We start from the raw sequence: 18305 nt of genomic DNA, 5'->3' as shown, positions 1-18305 counted from the left end.
TCTAATGTTTAGAAGACCTAGCTTTAGAAATTGTTTTTGTTCACTGATATTGAGATTTTCTGGTTTAATTACAATAAGATTTTTCCTAGATCCTACAGTAGATTTATTGTTTGGCCTCACTAAACGAGGAATAGACACAGTTTCTATATAATGTTCTACACTACTTCATCAATTAAGTTGGGACAGCAAAGACTGTGATTTGGACTTTGACTTACTAGTCATATGGTGTGTAACGTTTTGGAGAATTTGTCCGACAGAACAGTCGCTCCGATTCTGCTGGGGTGCAGGCCATCAGCACGGTAGAGCCTAGGTCGCTTCCTGAACAGATTCCAATTATTTACAAAGAGCAGTTTCTGTTCATTACACAATGACATTAACCATTCATTTAGTGCAAATAATCTACTGAACCTTTCCTGTCCTTGTCGGTACGTGGGAAGCGATCCAGACACGATGATCGTTGCTTCAGGCGATGTGCTGCGTACCGTCTCGATCAGGCTCCTGTAGTCCTTCTTCAGAACCTCCGTCTGCCGCAGCCTGATGTCGTTTACTCCCGCGTGCAGCACAACAGCTCTGACGCGCTCGTCACTGTTCAGGATCTCGGGAACATGTGCAGCGACATCTAGAACACGAGCACCAGGAAAGCAGTGAGTGCGCACCATACCCTTACCTGAGGTAGAACGGACATGACGGACGATGGAACTGCCGATGATCACGGCGTCGTCGCGTTCCGACTCGCGAAGAGGGGAGAAGCGGTTCCGGGTGGAGATCTCGAAGACCGGGAGAGGCGGAGAAGTTCTTGGTCTGGTCCTGGCTCGTGTCTTCCGCTGGGGAATCACCCAGGGCCCATGGTGTTGTGTCGGTGCCGGAGTGAATGAAGCCAGGGATGATCGAAAGTGCTTGTTTATAAATGAGTGGTAAAGAAGAAAATCAAGGATTTATGAATCAATTCGACGGAGCTCCAAACACAAACACAAACCACACGCGCATGCATAAAGAAGTTTATATGTATTTATATGTATTTATATGTAATATTAGTTTATTTATTTTTTAACAGCCTGAGCATAGCCTACATACAGGTCTGTAGAATGGTGTGTAAAACAAATTCATAAGGGGAAAAAAAACGACAGAAAATATGTAAATGAGAACAGCTTTATTGCACATTCAGCTACATTATATTAAAATACAGTATGTAAGCATGGATTGGGAGATGTAACGAATATGCTAATTTATTCATGATGTCATCTAGTGACATTTATTGACTTTTTGGGCAGGCTTTAGCTACATTTAAAATAGTTGGCAACACTGTTCACGAATTTCCTGCTTTGTTTTAAAGCGACTCTGTAAATATTAGCGCACTCTACTCTTACTTAAAGGTAATTAGCCTACGTTTTATGTATTAAATAATGAATGGTTTTATAATATATAATTTTTTACTAATGTTCAATATACAACTGTGCATACATATACATATTCCTTAAGAGTAGAATACTTTTGAAAAAATATATAAATAAATATACCAAGACCAATTATATGCAGTAGTATAAAGTAGTTAATATTTTTTGTCATTATCTTAAGTCATATTTACTGTTGTTCACTGAATTTTCGAGGATGAAATCCTGTCATTGTGTTAGTAATTAACTACAGTGTTTGACTACTTTATTTAGCCTTGTGATGTGCATACTTTATTTTATTTTAATTTTAAATCTATTTGTGCTGCTAGTGGCAGAGAGTTATACAGAACCTTGTATTTATATTATCTACCTATGGCAGATTTATCCAAAATTATTTTTAATCATACAAGTCACTACATTGTTGCTGAACCTTGTCTTAATGAATTTGAGCATGTTTTCGATCCTCTGAGTACCAGAGTGCTGACAGATGAGATGACATCTGCCATAGATGCTGCTAATATCTCTTGTCAACGCTTCAAAGGGTACAAGAAGAAAGAAACAATATTTTCAATTAACTTCCACTATGAAGCAGTGAGTTTGTCATAATCTGTTATGCAATCGATTGATGCATGTTTTATTCCAGCTGAGAGTTAAGTGTGCTGTAAGTGATATTTCAGCTTGTTTACGTGTCTGAAATGCTCAATAGTGCATCTGCCAATATAACCATAGCATCACAGATTGTGCGCGCTGTGACAGGTTGGCATTTCTCATGGCCTTTGGTATACGTTTTGCATTCACATAGTATAATTTGCACTATGCATAGTATAATTTTGCAGTATATTTTTTTTCTTTTGCTATGCCTCAAGCTTGGAGCATGTCATTGTAGCTGACAACCAAAATTTTAATTTTGGCTTTTCCTCACGGTGAGCCAAGATCAGGTTTGTTGAATTAAGTACTTAAATTCTTTGGGTGATGTTCCTCCATGCTTTATTTAATAAACCCACATTGCATATTAGGTTGATGACCAGCATCTGTAGAAGCTGTATTTTTTTATTGATGCATTGCACATCAATTGTTTTTGATTAAAATACCTTTAAGTATACGTCTCTGAATGAAACGCAAGAAGTTTTTATAATAATTCTAAATATTTGTCAAGCATGGCATCAAAAATACGTGAGCACCGTTTTCTGTGAACCCACTGACTTTAAAACTGGCACTGTTGCCAACTCATTTTCAGGAGAAGTTGCTATGGTCGATGTCTTCCTAAAAGTTACAAACAGATGTTGTGAAGTCATTACATACTTGCGTAAAACTGCATCATTAAGAAGAATACACAATGACATTACAGGCAATCAAAGGCAAATAACACACTGTTTGTCTTTATAAGGCAGAAATAATAAGCTAGTATGCTAATATACTAATCTGAATTTAGCCTCTGTCTCGTTTTGGACTTGAATCCAGATAATCTGAATTGGTTTGCTTGATCAGATTGGACGATCAGGTCAGAAGAACAATGATGCAAACGGTTTCTAACAAATCATTATTGGATCTGTCTTCTGTGTTCTCATCATGTTCTGGAGGTTTAGTGGAAGTCTTTCACTTTCCCTTTATTGTGTCCTCCTACCCCTGGAGAATGTAATAGTAACTAACTGTAAATGTTTTAATGGTACTATTAGAATCTAAATGGTCTAAATCTTCTAAATGGTCAGATGTTGAGTGGCAGAAACATAGAGATTAGACTTATGAATAATTTAGCACAGAAAATAAGGTTCTGAAGTGAGGTGATGAATCTGGTGAACGAATCAAAGTGTGCATAGAGCGCTGCTGACACCTAGTGGACTTAAATTAAGATTGCATTGTTTATTGCTGCAAGTTCATTTCACAGTAATTTGTTATATAATGTGCACAAATGCAACACAGAATTGTTCATTAAATGAAGTGGCCTAAGTCTTAGCGGTGCATTAAGAAAGGACATGCATTTACTTTGTGAGGGAGATGACTTTTTTTAAAGAAGGACTTTTATTCACAATAGTCTGAGAGCAATAAAATGAAGAAAAACCCTCCATATGCCTGCAAAGAACACAGTGCTGAAGTATCGGGATGCATTAGAATACACAAAACTGCAAAATAAATGAGGCATCTATATTTTTATTGTTTCCACTTTCCATTGCATTTTGATCGTTGATCAATATAGTACAAAATAAGTTTATTTTTTCAGTTAATTGAGTGAAGTTTTGCATAATTCAAAGAGAATATGAGTGTATATCATTTTATAAAGGCTAAAAGCGGCAGCATTAAATATTGAGTTGGTTTGATGTACACATTCAGTATGAAGTGCAGATTAGATCCCTTTTGCTGCTGTGAGGCTGTAGGCGGCTGGGAGACAGACATGAAAGGGTTGTCATATGAAAGGAAAGCAGACGTGAACTTCCTGTGAACTTGTCTCATTTTTTGAGTATACTGGTGCCAACTGAGAGATCAGCTCTATAACCATTGCTGCTCCTAAGACAAGTTTTCATTTTCTGCCACTTTTTTTTTGTTAAGGAGGGGGTGTGACCCTATTAAGTCCATGTACTACACAAGCTCACCATTTTATTGTTTTGAATTTAAGGACAAAAAACATGAAATAAATTAGTTTCACAGAAAGTGTGAAAATTATTTTATCTTATTATTATTATTATTATTATTATTATTATTATTTTGAACCAATTAAATGCTTAGTTATTGAGGATCATCCACTGTCTAACAGTGATTTTTCTGTAAATTTTGAGGATGTAATTGTCTGAATATTGGTAAGGATGTTCAATTTAAGATGCTGTGTTAATACGTCAAATGTGACTGTGAATGTGAGTGTTTAGCATGCCTCTTTAGTACTATTTAATATTATATACTATTATAGTATTTATTGATCATTTCATCAAAGATATCTTAATTTGTGTTCCAAAGATGAACAAAGGTCTTACGGGTTTGGAACGACTTGAGATTAAGGGCGCTTTCAAACCTGCCTCATTTAGTTCGGTTGAATCGCACTAGAGTTCCGTTTCCCCCTTGGTGCGGTTCGTTTGGGCAGGTGTGAAAGCAGCAATCGCCCTCGGGTGCGTACCAAAAGCGGACAAAACAAGCGTACTGAGGCCGCTTCGAAGAGGTGGTCTCGGTACGCTTTCAAGCGAACTCTGGAGCGGTCCGTTTGTGGTGAGATCGTGATCCGGCCTCGAACAGACCCAGCTGCCAAAGAACCGCGCATTTTTGGACTAAACCAGCTGCCGTAGTCAAACAAAATTATTATTTAGATTGTCAATAGCGCTCCCTTTAAGCCATGACTGACTTGCCGCGTTCTGCACTCTAACTTAAATCTCATCATAAACATGGAAGTTGTCCGCACTGCACAGTGAATTTCTTATTTATATCGCGTCTAGACTTTGTTGTTTATGGGGTTATTTGCGAAAGGATAAAGCTCTTGCTGATTCTGAACATACATTGTGAGCGAAATTCTCCGCATGTCTGCCGGATTTTGTTTACTTCCGGGAGTTCCGCACGTTAATTCTGACCAATTTAAGTGCAGTTGTGGAAATATGTTCAAGACACATCTGGCCAACGAGTGATGTGGATGTTGTCACGTGACTGCATTTTGGTTCGTTTCATCAACTGATTCGGACCAGAACAATCAGTGTGGGGTGAAAAGGAACCAAAACGCCTGAAATGATACAAAGTATAATTTTTCGCCCTTAGTCCGGACCAAATGAACCGAACTACAGGTGTGAAAGCATCCTAAGTCATTTTTGGTGAACTAACCCCTTACGACTAACATATTCATACTAACAGCCCAAAAACTTTAATTTTGATTTCATAGGGACTTTAATAAACCCACTAAACTAAGCATTATTTGAACTTCTTAAATGCTTTCATTTTTCATTTCATGTACTCAGCATGTCTTTTTACTTCCTGAACTTTTACCACTGACATTGTTGAAACAATATGGCATGCTGAGAGAGAAATTATAGGAGCTACCTGAAATTAAAAAAAAGTAAGTTTCACAAACGTGCTGCACTGGCAAAAATGTGAAGCTGATAGGAAGACTATATTTTCAGAGAGTGAAAGAACTCAGACATTTAGAAGTAATAAAACATGATCTGTGTTAGGGAAAATTTGCATTTCAATATTGCGTTACTTCCTAAAGAAGGAAACTAATTGCATTACTTGGTTACTTTTTTTTGGAAAGTAATGCATTACGTTACTTTTGAGTTACTTTTTCTCACCTGGACTGGGCTTGCTTGCTTTGTGTTTTAATAACAAAAAAGTGATATTTTTGGGAAATGTACTGGCCCTTTCACACGACAAGTGAAAATGCAAAAGGAAATGCAAATTCACGTCTGTACAGTAGAGGGCACAGCTCTAACAAACCTTTCAGTTGTGCTGCTGTTCTGGATTGCAGAAGAATAGGACACTTCATTTCAGCAATAACAACAAATTTGTTTTATGTTTTTCTAAAATCATTTAGCTTATTAGTATGGTCGAATTGGATCAGCGAATGTCAGTAGAAAATACATTGGTTAATAAAGTGAGATTTAAATGAGTAAAGTATATTTGTTTAATTAAACTTAATTAATTATTAAAGGTTTGTGTAATACTCCAAGTTTGTGTTTCACTGTTTTTAATAAATTTTGAGGAATACTGAATCTGTTTTGGTGCAGGTGAGATGAGTAAATGCCTGATCACATTTAGTCCAGAACTACAATATTCATAATGTTCACACAGCGCAGACAGCACCTCTGCACATATTCTGATTTCTCTCAACATGGGGACAGAAGAGCTGTCAGTCAATACATGGGAAAACAAAGTAACTCAGATATTTTATTGTAAATTTAAAAGCAATGTGTTACTTGACTAGTTACTCGAAAAAAGTAATCTGATTACTTAACTTGCGTTACTCTGAACATGATACATTTACAGAAATAGAAGTTTTAGCCAATCCTAAGGTAAGATAATGTTCCCTTCTAGGAAGTATTGCAGAAACGGAGATCATTTCATATAATATATTTGTAATCTATATAGAGATCAGTGTATAGAGTATGCTCTATCATATTGTATCTATCATTTAATAGCACAGCACATATTTAGAGATGAAGACTCAGTGCACCAGTGAAAAATCACAATTTCTATTCCAATTTTGATAATACAGCAAAAATTAGCCTACTAGTTAATTAATTAGCCTAATTAATGTAAATTTAAAACATTATTAAAGTAAGCAGTTAGTAATAAAATAAGAACAAATAATCAAATTACAAATAGCACAAATATATGGAACAAAGAAAGGCTACAAATGAAATAAACAGTTTTTTTATTTCAGGTAGGTCTAACAGTAGTTTTCAGGTACATAATTTGAATAAAGTAATCAAATGAGATATTCTACTGCATATGCATCACTGTATAAATGAAATATAGATGAATCTTTATAAAGTTACAAAAGTAATTCAACAGGTTTATTAGGCTGCTGTCCCTTTAAGGCCCAATGCCTGGATTCGGCGATCTCTTTCCCGTCAGTTAACATCAGTAATACATGCCTCGTTTCACTTTCTTTACCATTTACACATCTGACCCGAACTACACACTTTCCACTGTTTGTGAAAAAGGGATACACTCGACATGCTCGCGCGTCTGTGCCGCTGCACGCTCAATCCACTGTGCGTTTTCCTCTTATCAGTTCACGCACCATAGCTATATAGGTTTATATATTATATTTAGGTTTAGATATTATATTTATATAATATATTTAGTTTAATATTCCACTAATTAGATACATTTACTATCGTATCGGTGAATCTTTAGTTTCTATTGTTATTATAGGCTACTTGGAGTGTTCTTTTAGACATTGAACTTTGGTGATTTGATGAAAGGTTGTACTTGCCCTGAAAAGTTTGCAGAGCATTGGGTTAGACAGACCGTAAAATTAAGGGAAAATCCAGATAGATCTTAGGTTCATTGAAGGATCAAGACAAAGCAGGAAAGAATGACTTGTGGAAGAAATGACAACGCTGAAATGAAATTAAATAAATGGCACAGCAACAGTCTTAATATTCGTTCTCTGTAACCCACAGCTTTATATGGTCAAGTTTAATTTGTTATTGTACTGCATGAATTTGCCGTTTTATCTTTTTAAAGTATTTTTGTCCTATTCTTCTCTTTGTATCAAACGTGCAGGTTTTTCTCCATATATTTGCTCTCGATACGATCATACTCTTGCAATCAATAATAGGTATAAACTAGAGGTGCAACAGTTCAGTTTGTATCACGGTTTTAGGTTCATGGTTTAAAATAAAATAACATTTCATATTTGACTGTATAAATTAAAGATTAATTCTTATTTAAGTTACAAAAGCTATTCAATCCAGAGATGTGAGTGATTTCCTTGTCTTTTCTTGTTTGATTAACATTAAAGGGGTGATGAACTGAGAAATATAATTTTCCTTGAGCTTTTGACATCTAAGAGGTCACCATATTCAGGGGTGATAGTAGAAAAAAATCCTGAGCCTGAACTTTTTTCCCTGGGACAGATGCGTAATGGCGAGTTTATCCTCCGCTAATTTCTGGCACAAAGTGATGAGCGATTGTTCTTCTAGTCTTCTTATATTGTTGTCATATATTTTTTCATTATTTTTTGAGAATGCAAGACACACACAAACAGATGCCTATCTTCATAATTCTTGACTTCTAAAGTTTTTTGAATTCGACCCAAATCCTAAATGTCACTTGCACTGCACTGCAATGTATTTTTTTCATGATTAATATTGCATTGCAAAATAATGTGTGCTGGTCAACTAGTCTAAAATTAAGAAACCCCTAGAAAACAGTTAAAAAAACATTTGTACATTTAAGATAGTTCTACTTAATTTGTTATTCCAATATCCAAATATGATAGCCTACTTGATAAAAAAAAGGGCTTTTATTTGAGCCGTGCTGTCTTTGTATTTGAACATTGCACGTTTTAAACAGGACACGCATTAGCTGAATAAACGTTAGCCAATACAAACATACTTATAGAAAATAGTTGACAATGAATAGACAGGAGTCCTGTCACAGGACCAATAATAGCAAAACGAATCACTTATTCTAAAAAGAATATCAAGTAGCCTATATGTTAGAAGAATCTGACATAGGGCTGTGTTAATAGTAAAACGCCTGTCATTTAACGAATTTTAAAAACACGGGATAGATAATAAAAAATGCTTTCTGGCATTTTGACAGGAAAAATACCACAACCAAGAACAAAACAGTTCGTCAATTTTCATTTTACAATTATCATCTCTCTCTGTGCGCGCGGTCTGTGTTTGTGAGAGAGAGAGAGAACGCAGCACTGATACAACGGTTTCTTATCCACAAGTAACGCGCTAGTTCCCTTTCAAGGGAACTTCGAGCTGCGTCAAACGCTGCGGGAACGCCCCTGCGTTGTGCGTCATGAAGCACGTATGGAATCAGCCCAATGGAGAGATGAAACGTCATAGGCGGGTGACGTCATCGACCAGGAAACTATAAAGCACCCCAAAAACACAAGCGCATTAGCTTCTGTGCTTTCAGTCGCGCTACATGTGAATCTGTCCCTGTGTGATATTGTCTGTCTTACATACCCTGCACCACACAAACAATTTATCCCTATATATATATATATTGAGAGATTATGGCGGACGAACAGCAGTTTAGAAAGTGTGTTCCTCCCTGCTCGCGTTATTTAACGAGCGGGGATACACATGATCTTTGTGTTGTTTGTTTGGGAGTTCAGCATGCCCAGTTTGCTCTCGAGGGAGCAGACTGTGAGCATTGCGAGCGTTTGCCGTTAAGGACGCTCCGCTCCCGCCGGTCGCTCTTTGAGGAGAGCGGTTCGGTGCGCGCTCCCCGCGGTTCGGGTCCCGCTTCTGCCGAGGCAGAGCGGCGGCGCTTATCGTGGGGATCGCAGATGGATCTCACAGCGGGGTTTGAGACGGGCTCTGCCTTATCTCTCCCTTCACCTGTGAGATCCAGTGCCTCAGTCCCGGGTTCGGAAGCACGCGCTGCGGTTTCTTCCGCTCGGGCTGAGGCACCAATGCTGCAGCTATCCAGTTCTGAGGAACTTGATGTTGTTAGTGTTGAGGGAGATGTGGAGGATTCGCCACCCCACACTCCTGAGAGTGATGAGCTTATGGAGGTGTTAACAAGAGCTGTTGAAAAACTTAATATTGAATGGCCAGTGACTAGACAGGAGTCTGTTTCTAAATCAAAGTTGGATGAGAGATTTTTGCCGTCACGTGTGCAGCCTCCACGCCGGTGCCTGCCGTTTTTCCATGATCTCCACACCGAGGTGTCGAAATCATGGAGAAAACCGGTGTCATATAGAGTGTTTAGTCCCCAGACTTCAACATACGCTAATATTATGGGAGCCAAGGCTCATGGTTATGGTGCTTTGCCTCGTGTGGAAGAGACGCTTGCGAGCCATCTCTCCCCCGAAGCAGCATCATCTTTTAAGGCACCGGCATTACCCACCAAGCCTTTAAGAAACACTTCGGCTTTAGTGGGTAAAGCATATTCGGCAGCAGGTCAGGCTGCGTCATGTCTGCATACTATGTCAATCTTGCAGGCATACCAGGCTGATCTGCTAAGGGACATGAGTGAGAGTGAGGAGGTCAGTACTGACGTAGTTCGCGAACTGCGTCAGGCTGCTGATTTATCCCTGCGTGCCACCAGAGAATCGGCCAAATTAATGGGTCGTTCTATGGCAGCTCTGGTGGCCGCAGAAAGACATTTGTGGTTAAATCAGACTAATATTAAAGAGAGAGAAAAAGCTTTTCTTTTAGATGCTCCTCTTTCTCCCATGGGGTTGTTTGGTGATGCTGTGAATTCAGTTATCGATAAATTCCAAGAAGAAAAGAAACAAACTGCAGCTTTTAAAAAGTTTCTTCCCCTTAAAGTTCATGTCCCTGGGGCTGCTGGGCGGGAGCAGCCCCGGCCGTCTTCGAGCTCATCACATAGAGCGCAGCAGAGGCAGAGTGTCGCGTCTCGTGCTCCCCCTGCTGGACAGTGGGCTCAGCCGCGACACTCTCAGCCGAAGCCTTCTCCCAGTAGAACTGATCTGAGGACAGTTATATTGGCTAAGAAGGCTTCGGCTAAGAAGAAGTCCTGACGCCAAGCCGTTCAGGATGCTGAGGGTGGTCCCCACCGAGGCGGAAAGGTGTTCACCTCTTTTTACGGTGCCCATTCCTCCTCGGTGCCCTCAGGGGCTCGTTCTGCCAACCCCGCCTTTATGCCGGGGCACAGACGATCCCAGCGAGCGCTTTCCCGAGGGACGCTCGCTCCCTCTGAGGAGGGTCTCAGAGCGGTCAGACCAGTTGTTCCCTGCCGGTGCGCCGTTACAGGGCGCTGCGTCTGCTGCTCAAGTTACACCAGAGGCCAGTCTCGAGAGGCTGGTACCCTTAGTAGAATTTCTGGCAGAGTGGAAAAGCCTTCCAAAAATATCTCATTGGGTCCTGCAGACAGTAGAAAAGGGTTATGCTATCCAGTTCAGGTGTCGTCCACCAAAATTCAGAGGGGTTCTGCACACAGTGGTGGGCCCCGAGCAGGCTCTGGTATTGGAACAAGAGGTGAAAACGCTCCTTCAAAAAGAGGCTATAGAACGGGTTCCTCCTCCCAGTTTGGAGTCAGGTTATTACAGCCGATATTTCATCGTTCCAAAGAAGGATGGGGGGTTGCGTCCAATTTTAGACCTGCGCATATTGAATCGCTCGGTAGGGAAGCTAAAATTCAAGATGCTCACTATCAAGCAGATCGTGTCTCAAATCAGGTCCGAGGACTGGTTTGTCACGATAGATCTGAAGGACGCATAATGTGTCCATCCTTCCACAACACAGGAAGTTCCTGAGGTTCGCCTTCGGGGGCGAGGCGTACCAGTACAGGGTTCTTCCGTTTGGCCTAGCTTTATCTCCCCGCACTTTCACGAAATGCATGGATGCAGCACTAGTGCCTCTGAGGCTTCAGGGCATTCGTATTCTCAATTACATCGACGATTGGTTGATTTTAGCTCAGACCGAGCAGTTGGCGGTTCGGCATCGAGATGTCGTCCTCGCTCATATCAGAAAGTTGGGGTTGAGGCTGAACGCAAAGAAAAGTGTATTATCTCCTTCCCAGAAGACCACTTTTCTGGGTGTCGTTTGGGATTCGGTATCGATGCGGGCGCGACTCTCTCCGACCCGCATCGCTTCGATTCTCTCAGCTGTGAAACAAGTGAAGCTAGGCCAGCTACTCACTGTCAAGCAGTTTCAGAGACTGTTGGGTCTGATGGCAGCAGCGTCCAACGTTATACCTTGCGGCCTGTTGTACATGAGACCGCTACAGTGGTGGCTCAGGACCAAGGGATTCTCCCCGAGGGGAAATCCGCTCCGCACGTTCAAAGTCACGCGGCGCTGCCTTCGTGCTCTGGTCATGTGGAGAGAAACTTGGTTCCTATCCAAAGGTCCTGTGCTGGGGGCTCTTTGTCGTCGCATAACGCTAACGACGGATGCTTCCCTCACAGGGTGGGGGGCGGTCATGAGTGGTCGCCCAGCCCAAGGTCTGTGGCAGGATCATCATCTTTCGTGGCACATAAATTGTCTAGAGATGTTGGCTGTGTTTCAGGCTCTGAAACACTTCCTAACAGACCTGAGAGGCCATCATGTGTTAGTTCAATCAGACAACACGTCGGTGGTCTCTTATATAAATCATCAGGGGGGCCTGCGGTCTCGCCGGCTTTACAAGTTGGCCCGTCAGATCCTCCTGTGGTCCCAAGGGAAGCTACTATCTCTGAGAGCAATGTATCTCCCTGGGTATTTGAATGTGGTAGCAGACTCCCTGTCGAGGCAGGGGCCGAGGCCAGGGGAATGGAGACTCCACCCCGAGGTGGTGGAGCTCCTTTGGTTGAGTTTCGGTCGCGCCGAGGTGGACCTATTCGCTTCCAAGGAGACCACTCATTGTCATCGGTGGTTCTCCATCACTCTTCCAGCCCCCCTGGGGTTGGATGCTATGGTGCAGCCGTGGCCGAGGTCACGTCTGTACGCCTTTCCCCCGATTGCTCTGTTACCAGGAGTTCTGGAGAGGGTCCGCCGGGACGGGGTCAGTCTACTACTAGTAGCCCCGTTCTGGCCGGCCCGAGTATGGTTTGCGGACCTGATTTCTCTCCTGGACGGTTCTCCTTTGGAGCTCCCGGTCAGGAGGGATCTACTCTCCCAGGCGGGGGGCACGATACTTCACCCCCGCCCAGAATTGTGGAAACTGTGGGCTTGGCCTCTGAGGGGGCCCAGCTCATAGACTCCGGTCTCTCAACCGAGGTTGTTGAGACCATTCTTAACTCCAGAGCTCCATCCACGAGGAAGCTTTATGCCTTGAAGTGGAAACTTTTCACTTCTTGGTGTGGAGAACACCTGCAGGACCCAGTTAACTGCCCAGTGGGTGCAGTGCTGGAATTCCTGCAGGAGCGCTTCTCCACAGGGTTATCCCCCTCCACACTAAAGGTGTATGTGGCGGCACTAGCTGCTTACCACGTCCCTTTCAGTGGAGTTTCTCTTGGGAGACACCCGCTTATAACTCGTTTCCTCCGTGGCACTTTGAGGCTGAGGCCAGCAGTTCGTACGAGGGTGCCGACTTGGGATCTGGCCATTGTATTAGAAGGTCTTTCCCTAGCTCCTTTTGAACCTATCGAAGAAGTTCCCGAGAAGTTTCTCACTTTTAAGACTATCTTTTTGCTTGCTATCTCTTCACTAAAAAGAATCGGAGATTTGCAGGCTCTGTCGGTTTCACCCTCGTGCCTGGAATTTGCACCTGGCATGGTTAAAGCTTTTCTGCATCCTAGACCAGGTTACGTTCCTAAGGTTCCTACTAATATTGTTAGACCTACGGTTCTGCAGGCTTTCTGTCCTCCTCCATTTATGTCATCGGACCAGGAGAAACTTAATTCACTCTGCCCTGTTAGGGCATTAGACGCTTATGTCCACAGAGCTGCCCTGTGGAGGAAATCAGAACAACTTTTTGTATGTTTCGGGCCACCCAGGAAAGGGTGTCCGGCGTCTAAACAGAGAATGAGCAAGTGGGTGGTTGAGGCTATCTCACTTGCTTATGAGTCGGCTGGCCAGCCTTCACCTTTGGTTGTCCGAGCTCACTCTACCAGGAGTATGGCTGCTTCTAAAGCTCTTTTGTCGGGGGTTTCCCTGAGTGATGTTTGTGATGCGGCTGGATGGTCTTCACCGCATACTTTTATTAAGTTCTATGACCTAGACTTAAGCTCTACCCCTGGGGCACAGGTGCTCTCGTCCTCTGTGCGCTAGTCTCACATGACGGTCATTTGGTCCTATGGCGACGTGGGTATTCGCGTTCCCGCAGCGTTTGACGCAGCTCGAAGTTCCCTTGAAAGGGAACGTCTCGGTTACGTATGTAACCCTAGTTCCCTGATAGGGAACGAGACGCTGCGTCGCTCCGCCATACTCCCGGCACTCCCGTTAGCGCTTCCTTCAAGCCTATCAGAAGCTAATGCGCTTGTGTTTTTGGGGTGCTTTATAGTTTCCTGGTCGATGACGTCACCCGCCTATGACGTTTCATCTCTCCATTGGGCTGATTCCATACGTGCTTCATGACGCACAACGCAGGGGCGTTCCCGCAGCGTTTGACGCAGCGTCTCGTTCCCTATCAGGGAACTAGGGTTACATACGTAACCGAGACGTTTTCATACAAAATTATTATGTAACATAATTAGGTACTTTAGTTATTATAACACAATAACGTAACACATGCAGGCTACGTTTCTCAACACTGAGAATGAATAAATAAACGCCTGTTTGCAGACTCGCGCTTATCAGTAAATTAATCCACAAATCACAGCACTTTCATAATCAGTAAGCCATAGCGATTTTAATTTTATTTAGATTTATTGTTCATCAATACTTAAGCTTTTTATAATTTGCATGGCTGTATGATGTCTTCATCTTATCTGAGTGACATGAATGACGGAGTATTTTAAGACAACTCATGCGATTGCGATCAGTCCGTGTGATAATAGAATCCAGATTAAGTTAACTCAATACAATATTTAAACTTTCCACATCCACCTCAGCCCGTTTATCTCCAGGAGTCAGAAGTACTGTGACTACTGTAGCCTAGGCCTACTGTCCTCACTCATCAACTCAGTCAGAGGCGGCCGCGGGAGTGGAAGAGGATCGAGCGGGATTCTTTATTGCTGTCGATTTTCAGTCTCTGTTTAATGATAGGCCTTACGCATCTGTCAATCATACCCGCTTGCTATTTGGGGAATGAACCCAGCGCTATGATTGGTCGAACTCTGCTTCTTTTGCTGTTGCTTTTTTTTTTTTTTTTGCAGACACGTCTGTACGCCGGAAATCCGGCGTGGCGCCGGAGCGCTATCAGGCCTGCATATTATAAGAATATCCTGTAAGTTTCAGAACTGAAAACGTCCTTGTTAGTCCAATAAATGCTTTTATTGACACCAGGCTCAGCAAACGACTCGTTTTTCAAACTGGGGAACTATGACGTCAAAGAGGATAAAACACCACCCCCGCAGAAGAAGATCAACGCCTACTTCAACACGGCCGGTTTAGCCCCGCCCACCGATTCGCGCATTACACGCATAGCTAAATAACATAGGCCTACCTCGTGATGACAAACCGGATCGAGCTACCGAGCAGTAAACATGCCGTTTACTAAATATTGTGCAGTGCCTGGTTGTGGAAGAAGACAGTCGCTGCATAAGCTTCCTCTGGATTCCAATAGGAAATGCATGGTTAAAATTTATTTTTAATGAGGTTCCAGCTGATGTGGGTAAAACATTGTCCGTTTGTTCGCTTCATTTCGCCGAGGACTGTTTTGTAAACAAGACACAGGTCGAGACAGAATTTGCAGACCGATTAAGATTGAAAAACGGTGCTGTGCCTTCTATATTGGATCCGACAGGAATGGTGCAACACACTTATGTGAGTAAAATTTCTATAAAAACATTAAAGATAGCCTACATTAGAAGTAGCATAAACAATTAACAATAACTTACCACGCTGTCACAGGCTGAAGTATCCGTTGTATTTGAGGTGTTGTTGGTTCATTGTCCTGCGATTCGGGATCGGACTCTGGGTCGAACATGTATGGGCGAATCATTCCGGTTGCCATTTTACAACATTGGAAGTTTTCAAAACAATTTCCCCCACGTGCACTGACGAGTGAGTTGAAACTCATTATTATGCAAAACTGTTATCCACTCACAGCAGTGGGCGTTTACTTCCAAGTCTTCAATGCGAGACGCCCATAAAAACCGAGCGTTTTTGAGCTAGGCTCAAAACTAGGGTAGAAAATAGCCTATTACTTATTCATTCTGATGTTTTTGAATGTAAAAACCAAGCGAACGTCATAAGTTGACCTCAGACAACAATATAATTTTTTTTAAAAAGCCATTTCATGACCCCTTTAAAACACAGACTGCAGGAATATTAGGCTGCTGTCCCTATACAATGCACAGATTCAGTACACTGATAGACATGAGTTGTCTTTCTCGACCGTATAAGTTCTCTAAAGGCCTAATAGACTATATGTCTGCTAGGATAGTCATGAATACGGACATGTTGACATAATTTTTGTGTGAATTTGTCCATTCAAGCGCAAGACTGCTGTCTGAGACGTGTGCGTGCTTCGGGTGAGTGAACGCTGAGATTGGATGAGCAAGTTTTCTTTTGCGTCTTGCTCTTGAATGTTTAAATTGGCAGGGCTTAAATGAGTTTAGTTTAAACACAGATAGCAACGTGTGCTGTTTAGTTCTCACCTGCGCTCGCACGCTATGAAAACCCGGGGGATGATGGCGTAAATGGCTGGTCATGTTCGAGCATACTACACTCGAATTGGACAAAGTTTACAAAGAGTAACCGTTTTGTTCAGTTTTTTTTTTATTATAGCTGTTGTTATACATTATAGGGGAGTTGGCATTTGCATCCATCGACAGAAACATACATTAGCGAAACTGTTTTATGCGTTGTTATTTTCAACAAACCAGTCTGTGGTTTCATCTGTGCAAATGCAATTTTTTCCTGTACGTCAAAGCAAAAGACAGAAGTGTGAGTGCATGTGCATTAAGCTTGATAAGTATGAGAAACCCAAGCCCTCTTTGTTAAAATAACAAGCCTGAAGTCAGTTGTGCATCTACATCAGCAGATGGTTTGTAGACCATGATACAGCAGCACACATTTGATTTATGTTTGCTAATCGCATTGGTCACCAACCAGCTAAATGAATTTTATCAATTTCTTACAGATGTTCACCTAATGTGAGATTCTTGATTCTGCTAAATGAACCGATTGTGCCTTCAGTGCTTTTTGTGACTCTGAAATAGGGTCTTATTTTCCTAGCCGCTAAGGCTCTTTTGCATGCTTCACAAATTTAAGTAAAAGTAAGGGGATTTAGCAGTAATCTGGATTTATATATTCAACCCAATATAAATGAAAAACCTGTGATGCCTAACCTAAAACACTAGGTGTACAGAAAGGCACGATGAAGAGAACTTGAACAAAGCAGTGTTTTTGAATGCACCTTGCAGGCCGTCTATGAGTCTTTTGATGCATAGATTTATTTTGTGTTTCCTTTTCTTCATTTATAAGATACCTCATATATTATTAGTGGTGCTCGCTAAGGTTTATTTTTTTTAAAATACCTAAGTCTAATTGTTAAACATTTGCATGCAATTTGTCTTGTACTGGTTGTGCTATGGGCATGAATAATGCCTCAAATCAAGCAGCTTGAGGAAGGATGAGCTAATACTTATAACAATCAGATTTAGGATTTATGCCTGGTGAATGATAAAACGGGTCAAACAATCCTATAGATTTGAAGCAGCAGGGACATGAAATATGTTTTTATATACAGATTTATTCTGCATATTAAATACATATTATCAGTTCAGTTAATCAGCAGCATTTCTCGTCTTTTTCTAGGTTTCTATGTTTTTTTGAAAACAAAAAGGCAAAAACTAAAAATGTGGTTACAGTGTGCCACCTACAATGGAAGTAATGGGGCTAAAACCGTAACATTAAAATATTCATTGTTTAGTATCACCCCAAGATGTAAGCATTACATAACATAATTTCAGTGTGGAAAAATCACTTTACTCTTCTATGTGAAGTTATATACAATTTTACTACTCGCATTGACAATGTGACACCTAAAACCCAAATGACTATATTAAAAAATGGTGACTTAGCAGATCAAATAAGTTTAAACAGAAAAATGTATGTAAGTTATAGAAATATAATCTTCACATTTCTGTTTTTAAATCCTTTAAAAAATGTCCTCCATTGTAAGTGCCTCACTGTGACCTCCATTTTTGCCTTTTTCAAAGCAAATGAGAGAAGTAAAAACAAAACATTTCTTTGTAATTAATATTATTCCACAAATGCTGTCAGTTGAGTTTAACTTGAACCATACCAATTTTCTGTAAAGGGATAGTTCACCCAAAAATGAAATTTGTCATCATTTACTCATCCTCATGTCCTTCCAAACCCGTAAATAAAAAAAAGAAGCCTAAATTCAATCTGTTCATCATATTAAGCGATCGTGTCTCTTCAGAAAATTTGGACTGTAACGCTCAATTCATATGGATTCGATTTACGATCTCTTTACTAACGCTTTGAAGCATTTGAGTGGTAGTTGCGTAGCTGTCAATGGAGGGACCGAAAGCTCTCAGATTTCATCAAAAAGATGTTCATTTGTGTTCCGAAGATGAACGCAAGTATTACAGGTTTGGAACAACATCAGGATGAGTAATTAATGACAGAATTTACATTTTGGGTGAACTAACACTTTAAGCTGGGATAGGATCACCTGTGAATATCATATACATGCACAGAATTAGTAGTAGTAGTACTAGTAGTAGTAGGA

The sequence above is a fragment of the Siphateles boraxobius genome, unplaced genomic scaffold, assembly GCF_051911475.1.
Source record: "Siphateles boraxobius isolate OS27281-9 unplaced genomic scaffold, OSU_SipBor_1 130, whole genome shotgun sequence".
NCBI classification, from domain to species: Eukaryota; Metazoa; Chordata; class Actinopteri; order Cypriniformes; family Leuciscidae; genus Siphateles; species Siphateles boraxobius.
The sequence above is the reverse complement of the archived record's forward strand: the minus strand, read 5'-3'. Positions refer to the sequence as shown.